The following is an 8777-nucleotide window of genomic DNA, read 5'->3' as shown; positions in this document are numbered from 1 at the left end:
AGAAAAAAAAAATGTAAAACATGTACAGAACAAGTCCAAGAATCTTATTAAAATCGTGCCCCTGTAAAAACTTGACCTGCAAACATTGTCCTTCTTTGTGCGTGACGTTGATTTGTGCCTTTGTGACATTCTGAAGGACAACTTGGTTGAAATCACCATTAGTGAACTTGGCCTCTGCAAGGGAGAAAGAGCTGCCTCCTTCATCACTTCATCACCCATCAACGTTTTTGTCTAAAAGTAAAGAATAATAAAATGACTAAATTAATTTCAGTTCTTTCCAGGAATAAAAAAGCTGTATTCTAAAACAACAATCCAAAGAAACATTTAATTTTGAAAAATTTAGTTTTTTTGTTCTTTGGATGTTTTTAATTGGTTAAAGACTAATTTAGACCAGACTTAACATTAGTTGTGCGTCTCTTGGTAAAACATAATTCCTGCACCATATTCTTCCTTATCTCAATGAAAATGGAAAAACAACAATTAACTTTGTATAAGGTTATAAATCTTGGTCCACTGTTCCAAAACATTTAAATTCCTACTAAAATAAATGTTTTCAGCACCAACAGCTACTCAACGTTTTAGTATATGCAAATGCCACAAAAACAGATAGGCCTTTTATAAGCCAAAATCTAGACTTTAAACAGTAATGGATGAAAAATTTAATACTGATGAAATAGAATATTCACTTTAGTATTAAAAACCAACACGTCAAAACCAACCACATATGAATCCTAACATTTATTTAAAAAGACATTTACATTCCCTAATTGCTACATTTATATGCAATTTGAAAGACAATGAAAAGAAGTTCCCATCTACCAATAAGTTTGATATACTAGTCAATAAATAGGCATAAATTTTATCAAAGTAAATTTAATTTGGATGGTTTGAAAAACGCATTGCATAGAAAATTTTACGAATTTAATTTCCTTACTCAACCCAAAATTCAGAAAACATTCATTCCAACATTCAAGTCTTTAACACTTTGTTACCCTGGGCCCCTGAAATACATTGTTTCGGCGTGTTGTCTCCCTGGGGTTTTTTATTGAGCTTTTAAAAAATTCTGTGTTATTACAGTAATTATGTTATAAACTCATACTATATATCATTTTTTAAAGATTGATTATACATACTTTTTTAAATGTATAACAAATATAAAGTTTGATTTTCTAAATAAAATTATTACATAATATTGAATTTTAATGTAAAAAATACAAAAAAAAGTTTTTGCTACATAAGCTTGTTATTTCAGGGTAGTTTGCCTTAGTGATGGTAAATTTTGAAAGCGCAATGGTCTGAATCAAATACAGGAAGTCTCGCACATTATCGTTTAGATTGTTCATAAAAATCAATATTTGATCTCAGGTGTGTATCAAAAACATCGTAACTTTTCCGACTCGTGAGTCAAACAAAAGATCGCGAATTGCATTACTTTTGATTTCCCATCACCCATATTATTTAAACTCGAAAATAATAATGTAGAAGAATATAAAAGAAAATCAATCGGAAAAGTCCAAGAAGAAAGAACAAAGCTGAGTGTAAATACAAAACAAGAACAATACAGATAATCTCACATTGCTTGCTTTCTGCCTTACTCATTCAGTAAGAAAAACTAATGTTTCCTGAATTAATTTACAATCATTTTAAATTCATATCTTAGAATACATTATAATAAACATTTTGCGTTCAGTATTTTGTTGGCAAGATTTGTACAAGAAAACTTAAGTAAGAATACCAATCGCTACAACAACACACAAAGTGAAACACATAAAAAGCAAACGGGTGGGGGGGTTTACAGTAGGCCTACCAACGATCAGCTGTCTAGTCTCGCTTGTAGTACGACGAAAAATATACGTAATTTCATTAATCTAAAAACCGTGACCCAGGGATCTCAAAACCAACAAATAAACGAACTTAGAACCCGGTAAATCAAAATGTTTTGAATCCAAAAAATAAGAATGACTGAGCTAAATAATACAATTTAAATAAGCACTCACCACCTATCCCGAGCTATACTCGGGCGCCAGTAGCAAGGCGCTGCGCCAGACGCGGAGCCCGAACCTATTACTCGGGCTCAGGGTATAAAGTGGTTTAATTCATTGTTTAATTTTAAACAAAATGTTCTCAACTTTACTTGCTTTTTTTGTAACTACTACTTTCACCCTTCCTTACTAGCTTTAATTATAAGACTTCAAAAAACCATTTAATATATCATCTAATTTGACGAGTATGAATTCTCCATTTATACTATAGTGAGTACATTTTGGAACTCTGACTAACCTCAATAATTTTGCTGAGGATGAGTCTGAACCTTTCATTTTGCAATGGCATCAGTCCTTTTTTCCTATCAGCAAACTGTGTCCCTTCTTGAGCTCCCTTCAGACGACCTTTCATTAGTGTTTGAGCACTGAAAATCCACATGAATTTTTTTATGAAGGATTGCTTTATAAATACTAGAATATGTTCTTGAGTATTAAATTATCTACACACTATTCTATGTACCACACCAAGAAAACAATCATTTTCCTTACTCGTGCCAATATTTTTCTCTATTTTATTTTCTATAATAATCTATGACTAAGGAGCAGAAAGGAAGGAGTATTACCACTTTCCCTGGGGATAAAAACTATGTAATATCAAACATAAACAAGTCTACTGGGGGTGTACAGATTCTCATTTTCCACTTCATTGAATTGAATGTAAGGCCCTCACGACACTCCCTGTAGCCCATGAAGACAGACCAGAATTAAGTTTCAAGAACTGCTTCATTATTTCGTCACAGTAAACAGGTGAAATGGGAAACACATAATGCAGCAAATTACTAAATCAGCCATTCCATTGTGACGGACGGGACCAAGCAGAGAGATAAATTTCCTTAATAGTATCTATAAAAAAAAGTTATCATGCATTTAAAACCTTCTGCAGTATTTTTCATGCATATCTTAGAGTCATTTTTAAAACTCACTTAAAAAAAAATACTTTTGAAATATAAATGAGTTACAGCAATTTTTAAAGCGTGTGTGACGGACGGGACGTAATTTGGACACTACAGAAACTACACTAACTTTTACTACATTTTTCTGTGAATTGTACAATAATTATTTTTTTTAAATAATAGTATACGTTTTGTAAAGTTGTTTTTCTGGTAATCATGTGCTTTATATTCCATTTTAAAACTCTGTGTTACAACAAAAAAATTCAAATTTAGCAGTTGACGTGTGACGGACGGGACGTGACGGACGGGACAAAAGGTTACTTGTGTATAAAAACAACAAACAGTTACTTAATACACTTTTTTATTCATGAACACTTTTACTCAACTATTTAACTTAAATTTACTTACAACTAGAACCTGTTATAATTGAAATTAAAATATTTACAAGGGTTTTTCATCTTACAGCTCGATTGACTTTGCAAACTTATAATAAATACTATTTCTCAATTCTTTTACTTCTGGCCCCTCAAAAACTCCTTGTATTTCTGAAACAGACACTATGTATGTTTTAGAAGAGTCTATTTCAAATAGTTGGTCCTTGGTTTTAGTCTTCTGCACTAATCTCATGAACAAGACCTCCACGTTGTTGTCTTCTTCTACGCACCCCTGGGTTATAGCCAAATACTTATGAGCTCTCTTCTGTTTACCTTCACTTACAAGTTCTACTAATATGTACTGTCCAGCTTCTATTTCATCTTTTTTTAAAGGTTTAGGTCTTAAATATGAGTCCTCATCTTCAGAACTATATACATCTAAATATTGGACCTTTTTATTTTCAGTGAGAAAGTCAGAATCTAAGGAATTTTCATCAGAAAGTTTTTCATTAATTGACTCATCATGACTGTTCCAAGACTCTGAGAGTTGACAGCTCTGATTTCACAGTATTTCCGGCTACAAATACTTCCTGGGTAAAGTGTTGATGCCCGTAAATAATGCATTGATTGGACTTTAGGAATAGGTCTGACAGCTGCCCATCGAGACTCCAATAACTCTTGACACTCTTCAATATCTTTAACATCAACATACATCACTTTGATTTTGTTTGCCTCACACTGTTTTTGACAACACTCAAAAAACTCTTCAGCAGAAGTAACTGTTGTGCGCCTGGATTTGACTTGTTCCCACACCATCCTTTTCACAGTGCCATCTACACACCGTCCACTGCCCCCTTCCCATGAGAAGTGGCAAAGAAACACCATTCTCCAGTTACTTGGTAGTCCTTGTCCAGAAATGTTCAGATTGGATAATGTATAACGATTTTTAAACTGGCCAGCACAGCCGTCTGAGAAAATCGCTACTTCCTCAATTTTGAACTGTTGTTTTAGATCACTTATTATTTTTTTAAGAAAATACCAAATTGAAAACTTGTCATGTGTAAGGTTATTGCTAATCAAAGCATAACATTGTTTTCCATTGGGAACCCATGCTACACCTGTAAAAATGGTTACAAGAGTGTTTACTCCAGTGTGCACTCTGTATTTCGTCTTGTTGCAATACAACTGTAGTTTTCAGCAAAGTCTATCTGTAAGACAGCTTCACCTTGTGTTGCATTTTTCTTTTCTGTACTCAAAATACTCACTCTGTACGTTTTTTATGTAGCAATGCACTTTGAACTTTCCTAACATATTTTGTACCATTTCCATTGCTTCTCCAATAGTAGTCCTCTACATATGTTATAACTGGTCGTATTATTTACCTCTCCCCACTGCTTCCAAGAAATTTGAGCCTCTAAATCTATATTCAAACTAAACTTAGTCAAGAAATTTGTATCTTTGCATTTGTTGCAAGACTCGGTCATACAGGCTTCACTTGTTATGTTACAACATATGGCGGCCAACAGTTCTTTACCTGTAGGTGGAAAACCTACAACAGCTTTAGACAATGATTCAGTAAGGAAATTAAAATTTGCATGTAGTTTGCAAACACATACATTATGTGGCATTTCTGAGCTCAAGCGTATATGAATTGGTCTTAGAGAATAAAATTTACTTTTTTTGATACCAATACCAGGATTTTCCTCAACAAACAAAGCGTACGCTTCTTTTACTGTCATAACCATATGTCGAATTTGCAATTTTTGCAATTGCAGTTTTCACCTGAAACTTTGCTTTTGACTGTTTTGTAGTCTCTCTTTCCAGGAGCTTGTCTGCTGACTGTATCACTGCTGTAGAAAGCTATAACTTTTTCTTCAGTTTCCTTAGACAAAACCGTCTTTTTCTCTACATGTTCTTTAATAAAAAAGCGATCACTTTTTGGCAGCTGGAAGTTTTCATAAACTAGTTTTCCTTACAACAGCAAGTTTTTTTGAAGGACTTTTTGGTAAAAATTTCTTTGCACGAACTACAAAGCCTTTCCTAGGCTTTGCCTGTTTGAAAAAGTTCCAAGTTCATTATTTTTATCACATACATGTTCTAGCTTTTCTTTTTGTTTTAAACCTGTATTTTCTTTTTCTTTCAGTTTCCTTGCATCTTTTAAGTTTGAGTTCTTTCTTACCTGCACTTGTAGAACTAATTGTAACTAACTTTTCCTTTTCCTTAGCTCTCGATATTAGCTTTCTCTCTGCATCTTTCTTCAAACTCTTCTCCCAGGCTTCTTTATTCGTCTTCTTTTTTTCTCTGCTTCGTTGTTTTCGTAGTCTCGCCTTCTCTCTAGATTTTAAAAGCTCATTTGTCTCCATTTCCATAGATATCTGAAATCAACAAAAACTCGTGTAGTTTTTAGAGTAAATAAATATTACAAGAATCACAATGTTTAGTTGACTGCAATATCGCAACAAGATGTCGCAAATATTCCATGACATTTTTTTGTAAGCCCATGTGCAAGGGCATTATCTGACTCTAAAACCCTTTATTAACATTAATGTTTAATATTTTGACATTTGGTGTGGGATCTTGTAGTTAATCAGCTCTTTTAGAAATTTTTTTAATCAGTCAAATTAATCAGCACAATGTTAATTAAATGCTACAAATAATATTTCACTGCATAAACAGTCTCAAAGCCTAATCAGTACTACAACTACAGTTCTAATTAAAACTAGGTGTAGGTATAACTTACAATCTACAAATAGTAGGGTGTCATAATATTTTGAAATTGGGAGAAATAAACTATTTTACATAAAATTAAAAAATAAGATTAGCCTAGATTCATCTCACAATGGCCTAGATAGGCCTAGTAACTTGTACATTCAAAAAGTAACATTAGTTAATAAATTTAAGTATTAACAACGAATTTAGGGCATGGGGTATAGAGATATTGCTAAAAAGTGTGACGGACGGGACAATTTTCAAAATTCAATAAAAACTAGAAACAGAACTAGAAAAATCTAAAAACTTTTGAGGTTAGGCCGGGTGCTTCAGTGAATAGAAGATTTGTTATTGAATCACACATTTTATTTTTAATAACTTGTAAAAATAAACTTACTTACCTTTATTGTGACGGACGGGACACTCAAATCTCTTCTTCAAAACAAGTAAAAACTCCATTACTATAAACGATAAAATGAGAATGAAAACTATATTTCTGAAATGTGCAGAAGAGCTGGTTATCCCTCCAAATAGTCAGCAGACTGAAATTGTGTCATATGGTTAGTGGATTTTTTTGACTTTATTTCACCAATATCATCACCCTGTAGCAACCACAGAGTAACACCAAGTTTAACCACGGTAAAAAACATGTTTAATTTTATTTGATAATGAAAAAATGATTAGGTGTTGTTCAAATACTATTTTTATTTATTGTTAACTTAATTTAAATGTTGAAAAAAATTATTTTAGTTTTTACACTTATGTCTCTGTATTTGTGGAATGGCTGTAATATTCTCTCTTTTACCAGATAGATATTGTGTTTGAAGATTTTATCTGGATTGGGAGCTACCAGCAGACAATGTTAGATAGATCGCAAAATCACACACAAACCAAGGCTTTATAGGAAATTATAGCATTTTATACTCAACCTATCCTACTATTAGATAGTATATAGGTTGACTAATCTTTTAGACCAAGCACTTACTAAGAATCAGATTCTTTTAACTATAATTCCTTTGAGAAATGTATAACTGCAAATGTCAATATATTGGGATGCAAGGGTAGATCGATAGGTCTAGTATATTGTGGAGGATGACTGTTGGAGTTGGTGGGGCTTCCCTACACATAAAGGCTATTGTTAGCCTAGATATAAGGGCATGCCACCCCTGCCAGCTTTGACTGTAGAAGCTGGTTCAGAGCTGGTCTTCCTTTCTTCCAAGGTTATATGACTGAGACTAATGCTCTAAATACTTCCTCATGCATCTTGACAAGAGGCAACCCTTACTTTCATCCTGAATATCCTGTCACTCCGGAAGCAACACAAAGATTGTTTTAAGACATAAGTGCAATGAGGTTTCTCCGCTTCTTGTCCTTAGAGAATGAAAAATAATTAAATTTATAATAAATGTCAATGTAACTTTACATTGGCTTAAACTGATGTTTTAAAATTAGTCCAAAAAGTCAATCAACAAGTTAGACCTATTTAAGTTTAATTTTTTTATACTTTTACAACATCATGACTGTCATTATTCCTGTTCAGAACGTCACGTACTCTGTTACTTTTGAAAAGTCATATCTACATCTGATTATTCAGTGTTTTTCTGAGTCTATGCCGTAGAGTTTGACTATATCATACACAACAAAACGTATGAACTTGATGATTACTTATACTCTATATTTTAACATAATTCTGTCCAAGTTATAAAAAAATGTTATCCATTAACTGTGGCAATGTATTTTAGAATATTTTTGTTCTCTTCTGAAATTCTTAAGGCTTAATGGTATGTTTAAAATATAATATATCATAGAATTGAAGGTAGCTAATTTTTATAAACATGGGTGGAACAATGTCAAGTGTAGCCTGTGATCTGTTTGGAAGAAGTAGGTTTCCTGTAAATATTATATTCCAATTTTTTGAATTTGTTATAATTATTAGTATTCAGCCCATTAAATAATGAAAATACTGGAAATCAAATATACCAAGTCATAGTACTACTCTAGGAATGGACAAATATGAGATTTTGATTAAAGGTCAGATCTGAGGTCAACAACATAGACTAATTTAGATTTTCTTTGCTTATAATAAAGCATTTTGTCAATAGTGCATTATAAATTTCTAATTATTATTCTCACTTCTTCCCAGATATTTTGTAAAAGGTGTCTTGTTTTAGTAAACTCATATAGCCTACCTAACACATTTACACCAATTTACAATTTTGAAAGAAATTATATACTTACCCACGAGAAGGAAATATAGCCAATCTGTCTTTTCCTGACATTTTTCTTATAAAATTGGTTCTTTTCAATATTCAATGTTCACCACCCAAATCCACTCACCACCAAGACAAGTCAGGTGACACAGGCACAAGACAAGACGACGGAGTAGGAAGATCAAGATCAGCTGTTACTAGTTTTTTTTCTATTTTGAATCTGTAGCCAGTAAAGAAGTAATCTATTTCTTAAAGGCAACTTTTGTTTGTTCCTAATTATAAAAATGTCCTTGTAATGTATTTCTCGTTTAAATAACACTTTTACTAACTGCATCAAGAGTTGAAGTAAATTGAACTGACAAAAATACTGATGAAGCTACCTTGCTAGAGTTTGAACGTTATGAGGATATTCAGAATACCTGCATGTGTGTTATTAAAGAAACAGATAGTAAGTGCAGCAAAGGAAGTCAAAGTACGGTACTCAATGATTGAGTTTCTTTCTCCTAATCCTTTCCAATGAGCTTTTCATCATTTAATTATTAGATTGTG

General features: G+C 32.6%; 1 pseudogene; it reads right to left on the bottom strand.

Moving 5' to 3' along the window:
• Positions 1 to 84: 84 nt before the first annotated feature.
• Positions 85 to 8413, bottom strand: LOC124374854 (annotated as a pseudogene).
• Between the last annotated feature and the right edge of the window lie 364 nt (positions 8414 to 8777).

The sequence above is a fragment of the Homalodisca vitripennis genome, unplaced genomic scaffold (genome assembly GCF_021130785.1).
Source record: "Homalodisca vitripennis isolate AUS2020 unplaced genomic scaffold, UT_GWSS_2.1 ScUCBcl_10602;HRSCAF=19566, whole genome shotgun sequence".
Taxonomy (NCBI): domain Eukaryota; kingdom Metazoa; phylum Arthropoda; class Insecta; order Hemiptera; family Cicadellidae; genus Homalodisca; species Homalodisca vitripennis.
The sequence above is the reverse complement of the archived record's forward strand: the minus strand, read 5'-3'. Positions and strand labels throughout refer to the sequence as shown.